The following is a 19,129-nucleotide window of genomic DNA, read 5'->3' on the forward strand; positions in this document are numbered from 1 at the left end:
CCAACAAAACAAACGTTATTTTTTATTCTGTAATTTGTTATCATTTTATGAATGAAAAAGTGTTAAATATCCTTAAAGGTCAGAGCCTTCAGAATAGGCTCTTCTGTATATTTCAGGCTCTAGGCAGCATTGTTTTACAAGCAAGATGAAGCCTAGGAGACAGAGCAAAGGGTTAAAGTCAAAGGAACAGATCTAATATGGAGTCAGTTTTGTTTTTTCTATTACCGGGGCAGAAGCCACTTGAGGATTTAAATCCCTTTAAGTTAAAAATAACTAAAACTTTAAAGGAATTTACATACATATGTGGGAATGTGCATAGCATATCTGGAAAAGCACACAAAGGATAGTAAACAGTGGCATCACCAGGGACGGCTGGAAGAACAGGGGATGAGGGAAAACTTCTTTCACTTGTGTATTTTTGTGCTGTTTGAATTCTTTTTAACCATATGCATGTATTTCTTTTTCAGTTTAAAAAAAGTGTAATGGAGCAAAAGAGTAACAATCTCAGCAAATACAGCAGCCATGGAATCACTGAGCCATCAATTTGATTTCAGCCAGGAAGCATTTATTGACTCTCTCCTATGTGCCCAGTGCTGTTTTAAAGCTTCTTTTATTATTATTAATTTTATTATTATTAATAATTTTATTATTGATTTTATTAATAATATTATTGATTTTATTTATTATTCTTATTCTTATTCTTATTATTATTCTTATTCTTCTTATTTTTATTATTTTATAAAATAGCAACATGCTATCCCTCACCCCTGCCCATGGCTGGTGGAAAACCAACTGAGTTTTTATTGAGTTGTTTTCCAAGGAGTAGAGATGAGTTATAAACCGAACACATCTTCAGGGCAAAACAGTTGGAGTGGTTTTACAGCACGCCAGACAGCTATGAAGAGTTTTCAATAGAGGCACCCAGACGCTGAGAGAGAAATCCTCCAGGACCCTACAAAAAGCTGCCTAAACTTCCTTCTCCATGGCACTACTGAAATAGGAAAGAACAAATCTGACTCCATAGTAGATCTGTTCCTTTGACTTTAAGAAAGCCAAGTTAATACGCTCCGGTATTTTCATGGGTTATGATGTCACAGAGGAGATGGACAGGTTAACAAGGGACGACTCTGCAGTGATCACGGAGCCGGGGAGCGGGATGGGCAGCAAGATGTTTGACGCAGCCACAGCTGGGACCGTGCTTCTAGGCAGGAACCCAAAGTCACCTCGAAAAGTTGTCAAACACGTGTGTCTACATCCTCATCACCTGACATATATTAACGAGAAATGGAAACCCATAAAATGCCAATAACCTTGGTGGATATACCGTCCAAATTGCAAAGTCACAGTTTGACAACTGGCCATCCCGGTTCCCTGGGATTCATTCTTGGAGAACCTTAAAAACCACTCCTCTGTCCTCAAGAAGTGCTTTCTAGTTGTCCGATCTTTGGCTCAGGGATACAGCACGTTCAAGTGAACTTCAATGTCTGCACAGATTTGACTGTCTTTCTCCAGTTTCACGTGTCCATTCTAAAGAGGCCTGAGCTAAGTCCATCCTCCGTAAGATCTATTCCCTCCAGTGACTACTCATTGAGCCTGCAATTAAAAGTCAACTGAACAAGGCTGTCTGTCCTCAGCTAAAAAGTTCACCCACCCTTCACTGCTTTCTTAATCTCCTCTCCTGGCTAATTGCAACAGACTAACACCTCCCTCTACCAAGCTCCCCGACTATGTCAGTTTGTCTCCCCAAAGAGAAAGTAAGGTCCATAAAATAGGAGACAACTCCATAGTTGTTGCCGACGAAATGAATCACAGAGCTGCTGTGGTGCAAAATGTCTCCCGAGATTCGGGTTCCTTTATTTTTTATACCATCTACACAAAGGAGTAACTCTTGCCAAGCACAGAGAGTAAACATTTTTTACGTTGACGCATGTGCACTACATCTAAGGCTTCCTTATCTTAATTACACTGAGACTCTCCTGTTCCCAGGCCTGTTCCTTTTGAGGAACTAATAAACATTCTTGTCTGCAAGCAATGTTTCCCCTGGGAATGGGCAGAGTCCCTTGGCAGGAATTTCTGTTTGCAGATAAGTCCGATCACTTCTGTGAAATGTCCCGCGTGCAGGCACATCCACAGCTTCTATGCTAAGTTTCCTTCACATAGTTACCTCTGAATTCCTAGCATATAGTAATGTCAATAAATAGAAATATGATTGTGGCTTCTTTCCTTTAAAACAATTCTGGTTATTTAAATGACCCTTGGAAGAGAGGGGTTTGCGGTCCAGTATCTTGATCCACAATACTCTGGAAGCCTTTTTCGGAATGGCTGTTCACTGATCCATTCAAAACACAACTTCTCATTCCAGGAATAGCTGTGCTTTTCTGCCAGGAGTTTGTGGTCACTCTCATGCCAGAACAGCTTTAAACTATATCCTTACTTTGGATTTGTTATTTTTTCCCCTCTTCCAAAAATATTGACATTCCTTACTTTCTTGCCTTGAGGATTTTTTTTCCTAGTTCAACCTTTAGTAAACCAGGCTTCTCGGGATGGGCTTGCCCTTACATATGATCAGCCATCCAACTCCCAGTGTGAGAGGAATCGGGCTCACCTCCTGCCCTCCTGTCAGGGCAACTAAAACTCAGTTCAGGAGCCAACAGGCACCCCAGGGCTTCTAAGGCTCGCTTATCTCCCAGAATCCCTGCTTTCTGGTTTGTCTTGGCTTCTGAGGATTTCCCCTCACTTTCTTGACAATTAGCTGTGCAGCTTGAAAGATGAGGAAGGAAGGTTTTATTTCTTAATCAGAATTTCAAGGAACTTGTGTAATGAAGGTTTTCACGAGATTCTAGAACACTCCATTGCCGAGACAGAAAACACACTAAATATTTTCTAAATTTAGATATCATGTGCATTTTTCTTTGTTTTTGTTTTCTTAACTGCTAACAGACATTTTTTAATTAAAAAAAATAACGCCCCAAATAGGATATAACATTGAAGGGGCATACAAAATTAAAGGACAAAGACAGAAAAATGATAAATACTGTACAAAGTTAATATAATACATACACTATGGATCAGATCAGCAATTCTCAATAACAGCTAATTGAAATATGATCATGAGGTAAAACGTCTCTCCTGTCAGGAGATGGCCAACAGAAAATAGAATTAATACAACAAACTAAAATTCTAAGTCTGGCGAGGTACAGAATGCTAACAGGTAAATGTGTCTTATTCTGGAAAAGAGGGAGGCTCACCAGCTCTTTACTGTGGAGCCTGAACCCAAGTGAGGGCGGTAAAGTGAGCTCTGTAAGTACCCAATTAACAAAGTGAGTGATGAATAAAGAGACGTGAGCTTTGATGACAGAGATGATACTACTATTCACTTGTCATTTAAAGTATGTCTTCACGTTCAGTGATCAAACCTCAGCATCCTCAGGGATTGAGATTATAGGAAAATGCAAGGCCGGGCCCAGACCTCCTCTTTGAGCTCGTGACATTGCACTTAGATGTCTCAAGGGCACCTCAAACTCCACCTGCAAAGAGCGGACTTCATGGTTCTCCTCCAATAGCAGTCCTGCCCAGGGCCCCTGGTAGGGGGATAAGGTCTCCCTCCCTATCCCAGCTCAGGCCCATCACTCACAGATGTGACTGGACCCCTTCTTCAGGGCCCAGATTTCCTCAGTCATGGAGTACCACCAACCACACCTGTCCTACCAGGTACTCAATGGCACTCACTCAGCACTGACTCTGTGCTGGGGACCACGCTGCACACTGCACACACGTAATCTCACTGGATCTCCACAGCAGTCTTGGGAAGTCGGTACATCACTGCTTTAGTTGATTAGATAAATTTTTTCACTTCCTTGAGTGCGTCATCCAAAGTGCCACGGCTACTGAGCCACAAACCTGGGACTGAAAACCACTTGAAAAGTGAACACTGCTACACCTCGCAGCCACCCTACTCTGACTCATCACATCACCTCCTGCCGAGACTTCTAAATGTTTCTAAGCATTCTACAAGACAAAAGTGATCTACGAGAACACCCCTCTCCCCTACTTAAAATCTGTCAATGACGGTCCACTGCCCTTAGGAGAAAGCCCCACCGGCCTGAGCACAGCCCAACGGCCCGGCATCCGCGTCCCCTGCGTGGCCTCACCGCCTCATCCACCACACAGCCCTACACGTGCCGTGTCCAGGACAGGGATGCTGACTCCGTACAACCCGGGGCTCGTCTCAATCGAACAATGAACACCCTCTTCAGTGGTCACCCTCTTCATTGCTGACTCTCAGAAAAATATTTTCTCAGGATGAATCAATATCTTTTTCCTTACAACTTCCCGTCATTGATAATGAGCTCCCCCCAAAAGAGAGAAGACATAATTCTCAGTCTCCTTATCTGTAAAGTGTGAATAACAAGGAAATATGTTAGGTTTTAAGAGAAATAATATTCATGTGAGGCTGACGGACAATTCCCAACATACAGTAAGCACTCAATATGTGCTTACTTAATATTAATAAGAATATATTGCATTCCAGCAACCTTAAATCAATGTTTTATGGCTTTCTCCAACAGACTGACAAACTGTTGGACGAACCCCTTTGAGCAGATCAGCACAAGTGTACTAGGAGAGGTAAGTGCTGACTTCAGTTACAGCTGCAGCCAACCAGCACTACGGGGAGGGGGCAGTTTGCTCAAACTCTTACATGTTGCTTGAGCATTTAGTTGTCGTTATTGAATAAAGACAGGTGTTCTTTAGTCAAAGCTCCTGAAACATAAATCTTCAAAGACTGATGCAAATTAGATTTAAAGAACAACACTCTCAATCGAAATTATTTGAAAAATATAGTCTTAGCTCCTCTGCACATCAAAAGGCCATGTTCTTAATGTATCTGACTAAATACACCAAAAGGTTTGTTTAAAAGAAATTAAGATGAAGCCATCCTGAATAAGCTCTCAGTATCAACTGCACAAAGCCTCAACCAAGGGTCTCATTTCTCACTTCCAGATAGGTGTTCAGGTAGATTAACGTGAGTCTTGGTTTCTTATAACATGGGGGTCAGAAGAGTTGTGGATAGATTTATGTAGCAAATATAAACCTAGAGTATTTGCTGTGTGGGAATCCTAGAAATAAACAAATTGATATATAGTCCCACCCTTAAGAAGCTCAGCCTTTCCATTTACAACAGCATTAAAAATTAAATGAGAGATACATTTAACAAAAATTTACAAGATTTGTACATTAAACATTTTCAAGTATCACCAAAATAAAATTTACAAGATCTACATATATGGAAGACATCTCATGTTCATGGAATGGTAGACAATATTGTTAAAAATGTTAAGACTCCTCAAAGTGATCTACAAATTCTGTGGAATCCCTATCAAAATTCCAGCTGACTTCTTTGCAAAAATTGAAAAAATTGATCCCAAAATTCATATGGAAGTTCAAGGGGCCCAGGACAGCCAAAACAATCTTGAAAAAGTAGAGCAAAGATGGAGGACTCACTTTAAAGGGTACTAAAAAGCTATAGTACTCAAGTCAGTATTGTACTGTCATAAGTTTGGATTAATAAATCTATGAGACACTATAAAAACCCAGGGGGAAAAAACTTACATTTACATTCAGTTTTCCACAAGGGTGCCAACAACACTTCATTGAAAGTAGAGTCTATTCTACAAATGGTGAAGTGACACCTGGGTATCTGCAGGGAACAGAAGGTATCTGCAGGGAAAAGAATGAATCTGGAATCTGGACCCCCATATTTTATATAACAAATAAATTTAATTCAAAATGGATCACAGACAGAAACATAAAAACTAAATGTATAAACTATTTGAAGACACAGTATAAATCTTTGTGGACCTAGGATAGGCTTTGGTTTCCTAGATACAATACCAAGTGCACAAGTGATAGAAGAAAAAAGCAGATAAACTGGACTTAATCTAAATTAAAACATTTTCTTACAAAGGACATCATCAAGAATGTGAAATGACATTGGAGGGGGTATCTCAAGTGATAGAGTGCGTGCTTAGCAAAAAAAATAAAATAAATCAATACATCTAATTACCTCCCCTATAAAGAATTTTTTTTTTAATGTTTAAAAGTCTAAAGTGAAAGGACAATCTGCAGAATAGGAGAAAAAATTTGCAAAGCATGTATCTAATAAGAGAGTTGTATCCAGGATATATAACAAATGCTTACAACTGAACAATACAAGAAAATAGACCCAATTTTTAAATTTGCCAAGGATTTAAATAGATATACAAATGGCCAATAAGCATATGAAAAGATGCTCATCATCACTAGCCAAATCAAAATGAAAATGAGATCGCTTATTACACCCACTAGGATGGTTATAATCAAAACATGGACAATAATAAGTGTCGTTCAGGAGGCAGAGAAACCTCATATGCAGCCAGTGGAAAGGGACAATGGTGTAGCTTCTTTGGAGAATTATGGTGTTTCCTCAAAAGGTTAGCGTTATATGGTTCAGCAATTCCACTGCTGCATATAGATTTATCCCTCAGTATACTCGGGGGGTTGGATCAGGAACCCCCCACCCTGGATAACATAATCCAAGGATGTTCGAGTCCCTTTACAGCCATCTGGATCCATGAAGTGGAAACTACAGATATGGCGGACCAACTGTACAGCCAACAGAATGAAAACATATTCTCATAAAATCTTGCACATCAATATTCATGGCAGTATCATTCAGAGTAGCCAAAGTTACAAACAATATCCATCCATAAATGAACGGATAAACAAAATTACCAAGAATAGGCCCACAAACTTTTGGTCATTGAATCTTTGACAAAGGATGTTAGAACATACAATGGAGTAAAGACAGCCTCTTCAGCAAATGGTGTAGGGAAAACTGGACAGCTGCATGTAAATCAATGAAGTTAGACTACTCCCTCACTGCATACACAAAAATAAATTCAGAATGGCTTAAAGACTTAAACATGTCGACAAGATAGTATAAAACCCTTAGAAGAAAACATAGGCAAAACATCTGACATACATCTCAGCAATGTTCTCCTAGAGCAGTCTACTCAAGCAATAGAAATACAAGCAAAAATATACAAGTGGGATGTAATTAAACTTACAAGCTTTTTCACAGCAAAGGAAACATTAAGCAAAACAAAAAGAAAACCTATGGAATGGGAGAATATATTTGCAATAAATGAGATTGGCAAGGGCTTAATTCACAGAATATATAAACAGATTTACACGTAATAAGAAAGAAAAACAAACAATTCAATCCAAAAATGGGCAGAAGACCTAAAGAAACATTTCTCCAATGAAGACATACAATTGGCCAATAGGCACATGAAAAAGTGCTCAATATCATTATCAGAGAAATGCAAATCAAAACTGCAATCAAGTCTCACCTCTCACCAGTCAGAATAGCCACCATTCAGAAGCTCACAAACAATAAATGCTGGAGAGGCTGTGGAGAATAGGGAACCCTCCTACACTGTGGTGGGAATGCAGTTTGGTGGAGCCATTGTGGAAAACAGTATATAGGTTCTTCAAAAGACAAAAAATTGACCTCCCATGTGACCCAGCAATCCCACTCCTATGCACATATCCAGAAGGAACCCTAATTCAAAAAGACACCTACACCCCAATGTTCACAGCAGCACTATTTACAATAGCAAGACATGGAAACAACCTAAATATCCACTGACAGATGAATGGATAAAGAGGTTTTAGTATAATTGTAAAATAGACTACTATTCAGCCATAAAAATATAATAAAATAATGCCATTTGCAGCAACATGAATGGACCTTGAGAATGTCATTCTATGTGAAGTAAGCCAGAAAGAGAAAGAAACATATCATATGAGATAGCTCACATGTGGAATCAAAAAAAACCAAAAACCAAAAAACAAAAAAGAAAGAAACAAAAAGATGAAGTTATATACAGAACAGAAACTGACACAGAGACATAGAAACCAAACTATGGTTACCAGAGGGGAGAGGGTGTGGGAAGGAATAATTTGGGATTTCAAGATTTGCAGATACTGACTATGTATAGAATAAACAGCAAGTTTATACTGTATAGCACATGAAAATATATTTAATATCTTATAGTAACTTATGTTTAAAAAGAATATGAAAATGAATACAGGTATGTTCCTATATAACTGAATTGTTCTGCTGTACCCAAGAAACTGACACAACATTATAAACTGACTAGACTTCAATGAAAATATTTTTAAATAGACCAATAAGGAAAAAAAAGAAAAAGGATATTATCAAACCAAAAGAATAAAGTACTGATTCAGGCTACAATATGGATGAACCTTGAAACTTTATGCTAAAATAAGCCAGACACAAAAGGACAAATAGTGCCCTTTTAGATGAACTGTATCTAAGCGTTTACTGTACTACTCCTGTAAATTTTCCCGAGGTTTGAAATCTATCAATATCAAAATAAAATGTATAATTCATTAAAAACATAAAAGGATTCTTTAAAGGAGGGCTTTAATTATTAAATGCAGAAGTGCAAATAAAGCTCCTGGAACAACACTTTGCACGTCCACAGACAGTCACTGCTTTCACTGCCACTCAGAGGGTGGTGCCAGCGCTGATGAAGGCTGCCTCCACTCGCTCCCCTGCAGAGAGGTGTGAGAGCCTGGGCTCTGACAGGCAGGGTGACGGTGACCCTGGGTCAGACACAGCCATGCCCCAGAATCTGCGATAACCAACTTTCTTATACAAACTGCTCCATGTAACATAAACACGCTACAGGGATGTAACTTACAACACAGGGAATAGAGCCAATGTTTTACAATAACTATAAATGGAGCATAATATTAAAAATTGTGCATCTATTGTACACCAGAAACTTATATCATATTGTAAATCAGCTATACCTTTATAAAAAATTAAAAAATAATTTAAAAATGTTATCTCTTTAGTAGGCAATTTGGTTTTTAAGTAAATACTAAACAGCTTAGAATGTATAAAAGCATTAAAGTGTGATGTTTGTTTACATATTTATTTACTTTCAGCCTCCTGCTAAAAGAGAAATTAAACAATTTTTTTAAACACAGCTTAAAAACCATAACAACAAATAGACAAAGTGAGAGTGAAGAGAAAATGGAGATTCAATAATTAAATGAAACCAGGGGGAGGTAAAGTCATAAAAATGGATGCCATTAAGCCAGGGTAAGTGTTAAAGGCCTACTAGAAATTCAGCTGTAAGATTCTTGGCAGCTGATGTGAAGGAAAAGCTCAGCTGGACTAACGAGCTAAGTCATAAATCTAAGTGTGATAAGTGTCGCTTTAGTGATCTAAGTTCTGCCGGGCTAACTCGTAAATCTGAAGTTTAGTGTTAGTTTACTGGGCTAACAAGCTAACTCGTAAATCCAGTCTCAACATGTGTCAGTAACGTGATCTGTTCCAAATTGATAAGCTCCAGTGTACTGATTACTTGCTTTTTGTTGTTTGAGCCTTATTAGCTAATAGCCCCATACTAGTAATTAAACCTATAAAACTTCATGTGCATATCTTGGAGGTGCTCAGAGCTTCGGAGCAGAAGCCCCTCTGAGCCCGCTGGCAAAATAAATCTGAGTACTCCAACCCTCCGAGTGGTGCTTTTTTCTTCGCTGGCCTGTGGTTTCTGTAACATTAAAGCAAAAAGAAAAAGATGATGGGGCGGGCGGGAGAGCTAAGTGGTAGAGCGTGTTCTTAGCATGCACGGGGTCCCGGGTTAAAGCCCCAGGGCATCGACTAACAGATAAATATACCTAATTACCTAACCCCCCAAAAGAGACCCAAAGAAAAGAAAACGAGAAATTTCTTTCATAAAAAAACCTGATATTAAATTTAGATTAAATATTTTAAGAAAAATAGAAAAAGATGAGTGACACAAGCGATAATGCCCGAGAGATAAATCCGCGGTGGCTGCTGGAAGGTCCCCATATCCCACGTGCAAAAATCTGAAACAACCTTCTCACCACTCAGAGTCATCCTCAGCCCACCCCACCCCTCCCCCTGTTAAATGCAGGAGCACAGGCAGGGCCTGGCCTTTGCTCTCTCTGTGTCATCACATTGAGACAGGATGGAAGGGGGCAGAACACAGCCATTCAAGGAAGGCCATAGCAATTAACATCAAAATGGTGAAGGATTCAACCTCCAATAGGCCTTGAGGCTCAGGATGAAGAGATTTAACTTCTAGCAGAGCTTGAGCTTCATTATACACCCATTGTAATAGTAACATGGTTAATAACACGCCCCCAGGCAAAATGGCAGTCCCAAGGATAGCCACAAAAGGTCACAGGGTGGGAAATGGCCAACTCCCAGGGAATCCCAGCCCCTTGCCCTTAGGCTGGTCCTTCTACTTATTAGCATATGAAACCACCAAGCCCAAGAAAACAAGCAACACAGCGCCGCCTCGCGGTCAACCCTCTCTCTTCCTCTTCGGAGAAAGCCCACACTCTGTCTGTGGAGTGTGTACCTACTTTTAATCTGAGCACCCAACCCCCACACCTCGTGGCGATTCTCTTGGGTTTCAACGTATCTCTCTGAGTAAATCTACCTTTACTCAACAGTTGTTTGCTCTTGAATCATTTCCTACACGAAGCCAAAGACCAACATCTGGAGGGACAAATCCCAGGGGCTCAACTAATGCGTGGGACACAGCCCTTCTCATGCCCCACATCTGTTTTCTTGTATCAACAGGACTGGGCTGTGAAGGGAGTTCTTAGGCCCCAGCTAAGGGACAGAAGCAGCCCTGGCGTCGCCCTGGTTCTCTGTGGTTCTCTGTTGTGCTGACTCCCCAGCCACAGAGCGTTCTTCCTAGGCCTGTCCCCACAAAACCCTTCTCTCCAAAATACAAGAACATCATGTCACAGTCCTCTTGTTCAACCAGGAAATGTTCAGCCCACTTTTTCCTTCCCCAGTAAAAACCTAACTGTTCTCCTTCCCATCCCACCTCTTCTTTCTTTGTGAGAACCCTGCTCTTCACACAGACCATCCTGAACGCCGGTGCCTTGCTGGCTGGGACCGAGATGTTTCAGTCTCACAGCCTGCGTCCTTTCACTTTACCCTTGCTACCTTAAGCCTTTCCTGAGTCTCCCATCCCTCTGATTCTGAACTTCACAAAGTGCTGAGGTTACAGTCACTATGTTCATACCTCCCAGGTTTTAGCTAGTTTTCCTTCGCAATATCTTCACTAAGGAGCTGCATCAAGAAGTTTAAAGAGTCTATTCTTACATTTGAACTGAGGAGCCTGCATAAAATTTAAATGGCATTGAAGAGAGGGTTAACCAGGGACAGAGTTGTCGCAGGTCCTAGTCAACAGTGTCACGAGGCAAAATGTTCTTCAAAGGCTCAGAGTGGCTTCTGAACAGGGAGTCGGCAGGGAGAAGATGCCAGGCAGTGAGTGGAGTGAGTGACACTGGGTACCCTTCTCCAGCTGGGGAAGAATTGGATTTTGTTCTAGTTTTCCAAACAATTTCTTACTAACATTTTCTCTTATTGTCACATACCATTTCCTACAAATTAAGAAAATCAATGTCAGTCATTTGGGTCACTTGGGAGAAGCTACGTGATGCCATTCACAGGGCTGGGACATGACAGCCACACCAGTCTAGGTTAAAAGACCAGTGGGGGTAATTTCCGAGGTATAGAAGGGCATGCAGCAAACTCCCCAGTTTCAATGACCTCATCTCAAAGGTGGGGCCAATACAACTACCAAGCAATGCGCGTGATGATTGTGGCCAACATCTGTCTACAAGGTTATGTGCCCGTGACAGCTGTCTCTTAATGGTGAATGAGTACGATCAGCGAGGCTCAGTCTACCTGGCCACACGCGCCCTGCCTTCCTGACTTGGTGCAGCAGCAGAGCTTGTTTAGCTGAGATGAACGCCCCCAGAGCAGCCCAGACGGGAAAGCTCCCATCTCTGCACAGCGAGGTGTGTTCCTTTCCTTCTCAAAGCTGATCACAGTTTGCTGTCGTCTGTTTTTATGTTTATCCCTTTAGTACCTGCCTCCCCTCCTGGGTTTTGCTCAAAAAGCACAGGGCCAGGTATGTCTTGCTGCCTGCTGGATATTCTGGGCTGGGAGACAGGCGAGCCCACACCTGCTGAACGGAGAGGCCAGAAGGCCCAGGGGCCCATGCTGAACCGAGGACCCTGCACCCAAAATTATGGTCTGACTTTGGGCAAATTACACAGTCTTATTTACCCTGTGATTCCTCATCTGTCCAAGAAAATAACTGCCCATGGCACATACAGTTACAAGGATTAAAGGAAATCACCAAATTCACAACATATTCAAGGGGCCACCAGTGAGTCCTCAACATACACATGCTGCCTTTACGTCTCTGACACACGCTAAGTGGGGCGGACGGACGCAGTGAACACTGCTAAGTGCCAGTGTGTTAAGTGCTTCATGTGTGTTATAATATTGTTTACAACTTGCAACAAACTCAGGAAGAAACGAATATTATTATGCCCATTTCACAGATTCACCAACAGGTTAAGGGAAGTTACACTCTAGTCCAAGGCCCTTTGGTGAGGAAATGGCTATTTAAGCCTGAATCTGAGCCCAGGCCTAGGCTACGTCTCTCTCCAATCCACCTGACCACTTGCCTATGAAAGCCACCTGTCCAAAACACAAGTTTGCACAGGCCAGCTCTTAAATGCAATGTGTGCCACTGTTTGTCAATGTTGGTTAATTACCATAAACTGCTCTCCGAAACCGCTACAGAAAAGACAGGTAGACCCACATCCCTGCTCACAAAGAAGAGGATTTCTGTCTTTCCTTCTCCTGTAGTGTGCAGAACACCTTCCCTACACCACCAAATCTTTTTTATATGCTTCATCCGTGTTTATGTTTGCACACGGCATATTAAACTAGAAGGTAACTGCAGTAATTCCATCTCGGTTGCTTTCCAAGGTTGCAGATTATCCATAATCAGTCCGTGAACGAAAATACTACAATGTGTATGAAAATACTGCAACCATGTCTGTAAACAAAGAATGCTGAAACCAAGTCAACAGCGGCTGCCGCCACCCCCCAGCGAGGACAGGCCTGCAGCCCAGCCTCTGCAGCCACTCACAATGGTGCCCTCTGAGGGGACTCAGTATAAGAAAGGACAGGATACTGGCCCTAGATAGCTAGGTGCTTGTCAAATGAATGAATTCAGTGAGCCCTAATGTTTGCTTCCTCCCATAAATATAAAAGCACTAAATTCTTTAAATTGAGATATCTGGTTTTCTTTAGATAACAAGCAATCTTTTATTGTTCCAACTACCTGGTCTTTGTTGTAAAGCTCCTATATTTTTTAGCTCCTCCCCTACGTCTTTGGAACAGTCCCTCAGAGAAATCTGAGAGGCTGTCATCCCCGCTGGAGTCCTCTCACCGAATAAAACTTAACTCTTAAATTTTATGCTGAACATTTATTTCAGTCGACACAACTTACAACAAACCCAGGAAGAAGTGAATTTTATCATGCCCATTTTACTGATTCACCAACAGGCTAAGTGAGGTTACATTCTATTCCAAATTCCTATGGTGTGGAAATGCCGATTTAAACCTGAAGCTGGGGTGCCCATGCCTGTGCTCCTTCTCTCTCCCATCTACCTCATCACTTCTCTGTGAAAACCACCTGTCCAATACACAAGTTTGCAGCCGGCCAGCTCTTAAATGCAATGTGTGCCACCATTTGTCAATGCTGGTTAATTACCATAAACTGCTCTCAGAAGCCGTTACAGAAAAAACAGGTGGACCCAATTCCCTGCCCACAAAGAAGAGGAATTCTGCCTTGCCTTCACCTGTAACGTGCAGAAACCCTTCCCTACACCACTAAGTTCAAACGTATGTTTCATCCGTGTTTATGTTTGCACAGGACTCATTAAAGAACAAGGTGTCTGCAATAATTCCATCTCGGTTCCTTTCCAAATATACAGATTAGCCCAAATCAGATCCAGAACAGACACAACTCATCAAATCCGCAATGAAACACACTGGATTAAGAACAAAATGCTTGTCCTAGTCCAGAAAACTACGGGTCCCTCTTTCTTCCTGTCATTATACAAACCCACCAGAACTCAATAATTTGCTGTCTGCTCATCCGGAAACCAAACTCAGAGAAGAGTCAACTCAGCAGAGCACCCTACTGGGGAGAACACCCCGCAGCAGCACTGCGAGCTTCTTGCCCTCCCACATGCTCTGCTGACCCTTAGTGTCCTCCGTGACCAGGCCAAAAGAGCTGTTCCCAACAGCTGCAAAGTCCCACACATTACATAAAAGCATTTTATTTTAGACGATATGTTACATATATACCCATCTCTGAAAGCAGCTTTTCCAGAAGCTGAAATCTTCAACATTAATCTGCAAAGGCAATCCGGGTCCCCAAGGGAAAGCAAGTCTTAAGACAATGCTAAGGCCTCCAAAGTCCTCTCCAGAACCATCAATCAAACTGCCTGCAGGTCTGCAGCTGCAGGCGGCTACATGTCTGTTTTTAAAGCACCCCCCTCCTGCCTTCGTGTGCTACAATGTCCCTCTACGCCCTCCCATCTCAGGGTAAGAGCAGCCGCTGCAGAACCTTGAAGGGCAGCACTGACAGTACTGGACACAGAGGATCAGAGCTAAACTAAGCCTTCTGATGACACGAGCTTGTCACTCTGTCACTTTACAGATGAAGATATATATAGAGAGGTGGGGTGATCTTGCTCAAAGTCACACAGCTAATAAGTGGCAAAGTGTATAACTCTGCTCCTCCCTTCAGCGTGACGCCCCATCTGGGATGCTCACAGGGTTCTCTCGTGCCTGCCTGACCAGTCCTTTCAGGTCACTGATAACCCACCACAGGGTCTGTCCGCAGGCTGCCTTTTCAACATCTTTTCCCTCCAGTTTCTCAGGAAAAAGGCTGCTCCGGCCACTGTATGACTTCCGGCTCACCGAACCCTCCGTGCTCAGGCCAGTCATGCCTGTGTATCCGGCACCCTGCTCAGAGGCTCTTCCGTCCCTGCAGGTGGATTTTTCCACTCTCTGCAGGACACCCCCTCAAGGGAGCATTCCTCTCGCCCTCAGCATGGCAGGTGTCCCAGGCCACATCCCGAGCTGCCCCATTAAGAATGCTTGTGCCCAGTTCTGCTAGTCAGACCAGCAGCTTCAGAGCCCAGGTTTATGCCCTGGTCACCAGGCAGAACTACTGCCCATCTCCCAGCCCCTACCCAGCAGGTCACCAGGAAGTCACAGTAGGTGCCCCACCCAATCCAGAAGGCTGTTCACTTGCCAGCACTGATGATGACTGCTTTCCAACCTTTGGTCAGTTTCACACAAAATAGCAGCTTTCACTTTGAAGCGGGGGGGGTTTCCCTTCTGCTGTCCATCCTTACCGGAAACATCAAGGGAAACCAAATCACCTTTTCTCAAATCTATTCGGATGACACATTTCCACCCACAATACTCACATACTCAAGAAGTTTGGGTCCACGTGGTTTTGTTTCCCTTACGCTAAGTGGCTCAAAAGACTTTGGGATTCTTTCTCTTTGGAGGGTATTTGTTTGTACTCAGTTTATCGGCTTTAATCTGTTTTTGTCTCTCTTGTCAGGGTCCGTGGCAGTTGCCACTTATCTCTCCCTACAGCAGCCTCCCTCCCAACTTCTAATCTAGGAAATCAGCTGTGATGAGGGGCCCGGGGGAAGTCACAGAAGATGGATCTAAGGCACAGAGAGGTGACATAATTTGCCCGAGAAGATCAGCTTCAACCCCCAACAGTGTGTCACGTCCCTCTGTTTAACTCTTATGCTAAACTACTTAACTTTTAATAGATTATGGTTATAAACAGATGAGGTATCAAAATACATACAAGGACACACGTCAACTCTAAGATTTTCATTAACTCCACTATTTTGCTTCTATTTATTTTATTTGTATTAAAAGAATTAAGAAACTCTGCAGTCAATATAGCAAAATGTTAATGGGTTTTAAATCCAGAATATAGAGGCATAAGTGTATTACTCACACTTTTTTGTATATTCACAAGGTAAAATGATTTGAAGGTCTCTCTCCCCTGCCCCCTACCCACTACTGGCTCTCACCTGAACTCCCAGACCACACATCTAACAGCCTTTCATTTTACCCACAGCTGAACTCATCAGTTTTCCCGCAGAACTCCCTCTGCAGCTTCCCCTCCTCAGAGCACAGCAGGACCATCATTTACCGTATTAATCCACCCAAAAACCCTGGCCTTACTCCATCCTACCCACAAAGACATCATTCATCCTTTCATTTTACCATCTAACATGAGTTCAATCTGTTCGCTTTTTCCCACTGACCGTCCCACTTCTCAGGTGGAAGCCACAAATACTTCCCACATGGAATCATGAGTCTCCCAGTGGCCCCCCAGCCACTTTTCCCTACTTGACACAAATGGGATTCTGTCACTCCCATGCTTTTAAGACTCTTTTCAAACCCACTGTTCTTAGAAGAAACTCCAAGTTCTTCACCTGGTGAAGGTCTTTGCCATGAAACTATCAGCTCAGGGAGGGGAGGACCCGCCCTCTCCCCTCAGCCCCACCCTCTGGCAGAGCATCACCTCTGGAGGACCTGCTGAGCTACACAAGCCTGTATTCTAACCCTGGTCTTGAGTTCTTAGCAAACTGCTTCACTTATCCATACAAATCCAAGGTAGATTAGAAAGATGTTAGATATTTAACTAGACTTTTGATTTGGGGATTTTGCACTAGCAACCTGCAAGTACATGTTCTAATACTTCTGTCTTCTTAAAACCACACCCAGATTTCAGTGGTTTCTGTGGAATGCTTTCAGAATAAAAGGAACTGTACTTTCACAGACTTTTTGTTTTATAATATGAACAACCTGGACAGGGTCACGAATATAACCGCCTAAAAAGTGACAGAAGACGGGTTAGAGGCATAAAGCAACAGGTCGCAAGGACAGTAAGAGAAAGTTGTTTCTCCAAATCCACCCTAAAAAGTGAAAGAACAGAAAATTCTGAATTTTGAAAGTAAAAGACTATCATATAAAAAATAAAATAATCCTCTTCATCAGGGTTTCAAGATCTGACTGCAGAATTTTTAGCAGGCCATACTGAATCCTAGCACAGAAAAATCAGATGGACTAGTGGTGAGTAAGTTCCAGGAAAACGGCAGTAAAACCTCCACTTGTAAGAGGACACACAACCACTTGTCGAAGGTGATTGTAAACCACATTCTGGAGAAATTCAGAAGATTCAGGTTCCACTTCCAGATGGTGATGACAAGGAAGAACCGCTTGGATGCACGCTTCTAACTGAGTCACCGGCATTCTAACACTGCAGGGGGAAAAGGGGGCCCTCAGTCAAGAGCAGAGGTGTTCCTGTCGTGTTTCGCAGGCCGAGCCTCGGGCACTCAGCGCCCTGCAGCAGCCCGGCCCCAGGCGAGGACACGCAGCGTGGCCCCCCAAAGCAGGAAGGGCACTGTGCTTGAGAAAACCCACCCCTGATGTGGGCAAGAGGGGCTGGTGGGGTTGAGTGAACCTATAAATGCCCACAGAAACACACCTGCATTCATTCAAGTGATACAACCAAAAGTAGCAGGCTATTTTGCAAAATTTCAATTGTCAGTGGAAATTTTACCATTCCTTTCTGCTTGTCCCCTGCACTCTGAGACAGGCTCAGGCTCTCTCACACCTGCAGGTCTGATGCAATAGTTGTGAAGTCATTTTACTTTGCTGCGATTGTCCTCGCTTCCCGTATCACTCTGTCTGTCCTCTCTTAACACAGTCAGATGTCTCTCCCTGAGTTCCTTGCTCCTGCTCCTCAGATCCTGAGATAAAGGGCAAGTGAAGACACATGACCAGAAAAGGCACTGTGGACTTGAACAAAGTCCTCAGTGACCCCCTAGGTGAGTGCTGCCTACCTGTCAACTTCAGTTCTCAAGGTTCTGCCCAGGGTGACATCCAGCCAGGAGAGTGGCCCAGGCCAATTAAAAGCTGTGTGGCTTGGGTGCGGGGACAGGTGCAGGACCTGTTTCTGGAGCCGGGCCCCTCCACACCTCTGCTCCCCTCTCTCCCTAGGCCCAGCTGCCAAGCCCCCAGCCACCCTGAATTTCTGCATTTCTCTTCTACTCTACTCCAAACAATTTTCCTCTTCCTTTTTTCCCAAATTATCCCCAGCTGGAGTGATTTTTCAATCACAGTATCTGAAAAAATTTCCTGCAGCCGAAAAAGAGGTCTCCAGGGGTCAATGCCTATACGCTGTTTCCTGAATAGAGCCCCAGGCTGGGGGGACCCTCACCAACACTCCTGGGGGCATTAGACATGTTGCGGGGTCAACCACCCTCAACAAGAGTTTGCTGAGACCCCAAGGCCCGCACAGCATCCCTGCTCACAAACATGTAGTCAGCCCACTTATCAGTTATTAAGAAGCAAAAATACAAAATTGCTTATGTTTCTTACTAAAAGTATTTATGAGATGGAAAAAGAAATTGTAATAGGAAAGAAGAAATCTGACTCCGTGTTGGATCTGTTCCTTTGGCTTTAATCCTTTGCCCTGTTTTCTAGGCTCAGACTAGTTAGCTCTACACCTTTTTTGAAAGAAAGTTGACTTTAGCCTAAAATATACAGGAGAGCCTATTCTCTGGGCTCTGATCTTTAAGGATGTTAGCTATTTTGCACTTATGTAGAGAGTTTCAAGTTGCAAAATAAAGAATAACCTTATTTTTGTTGAAGGTTTTACAGGGGCACCATGATTTCACCCACATGGACAGCTGCAAGGACAAAGGACACCAAGGACAAACAATTCGTACAGCAAGAAGTTTGCAACAACCAACCACACCCCCTCCCCTTTGCAGTATAAAAGGAGCATGAATTCTGACTTGGGGAAGAGGGTTCTCCAGGAAACCAGTCTGACATCTTCTGGGTCTGCCAGCTTTTCAGATAAAGTCACTATTCCTTGCCCCAACACCTCATCTCCCAGTTTATTGGCCTGTCATGCGGCAAGTAGAATGAGTTTGGACTCGGTAACAAAATACATTGGAGTTAGTGTGTCTCCACTTCTTCCGCATTTCCAATATGTAGCATGCACATCATTTATGATCTAGTGAAAATAATTCATCAAAGACAACAATAACAAGAAACTCACCGAGCTATCAACACTGAAGT

At 42.7% G+C, this 19,129-nt stretch overlaps 1 protein-coding gene across 14 annotated transcripts in view; it reads right to left on the bottom strand.

The window, feature by feature from the left end:
- LOC141579552 (trafficking protein particle complex subunit 9-like) overlaps positions 1-19,129 on the bottom strand; it is a 166,686-nt gene that overhangs the window by 58,940 nt on the left and 88,617 nt on the right. Inside the window, exon 12 of one of the 14 annotated variants that reach the window (XM_074376098.1) lies at positions 5-5,718. The exons of 12 other annotated variants lie outside the window; for them this stretch is intronic. The gene's annotated coding sequence lies outside the window, so the exon portion shown is untranslated. One more of the 14 variants, XM_074376102.1, reaches the window with a different exon arrangement.

Source organism: Camelus bactrianus, chromosome 2 (assembly GCF_048773025.1).
Source record: "Camelus bactrianus isolate YW-2024 breed Bactrian camel chromosome 2, ASM4877302v1, whole genome shotgun sequence".
Lineage (NCBI taxonomy): Eukaryota > Metazoa > Chordata > Mammalia > Artiodactyla > Camelidae > Camelus > Camelus bactrianus.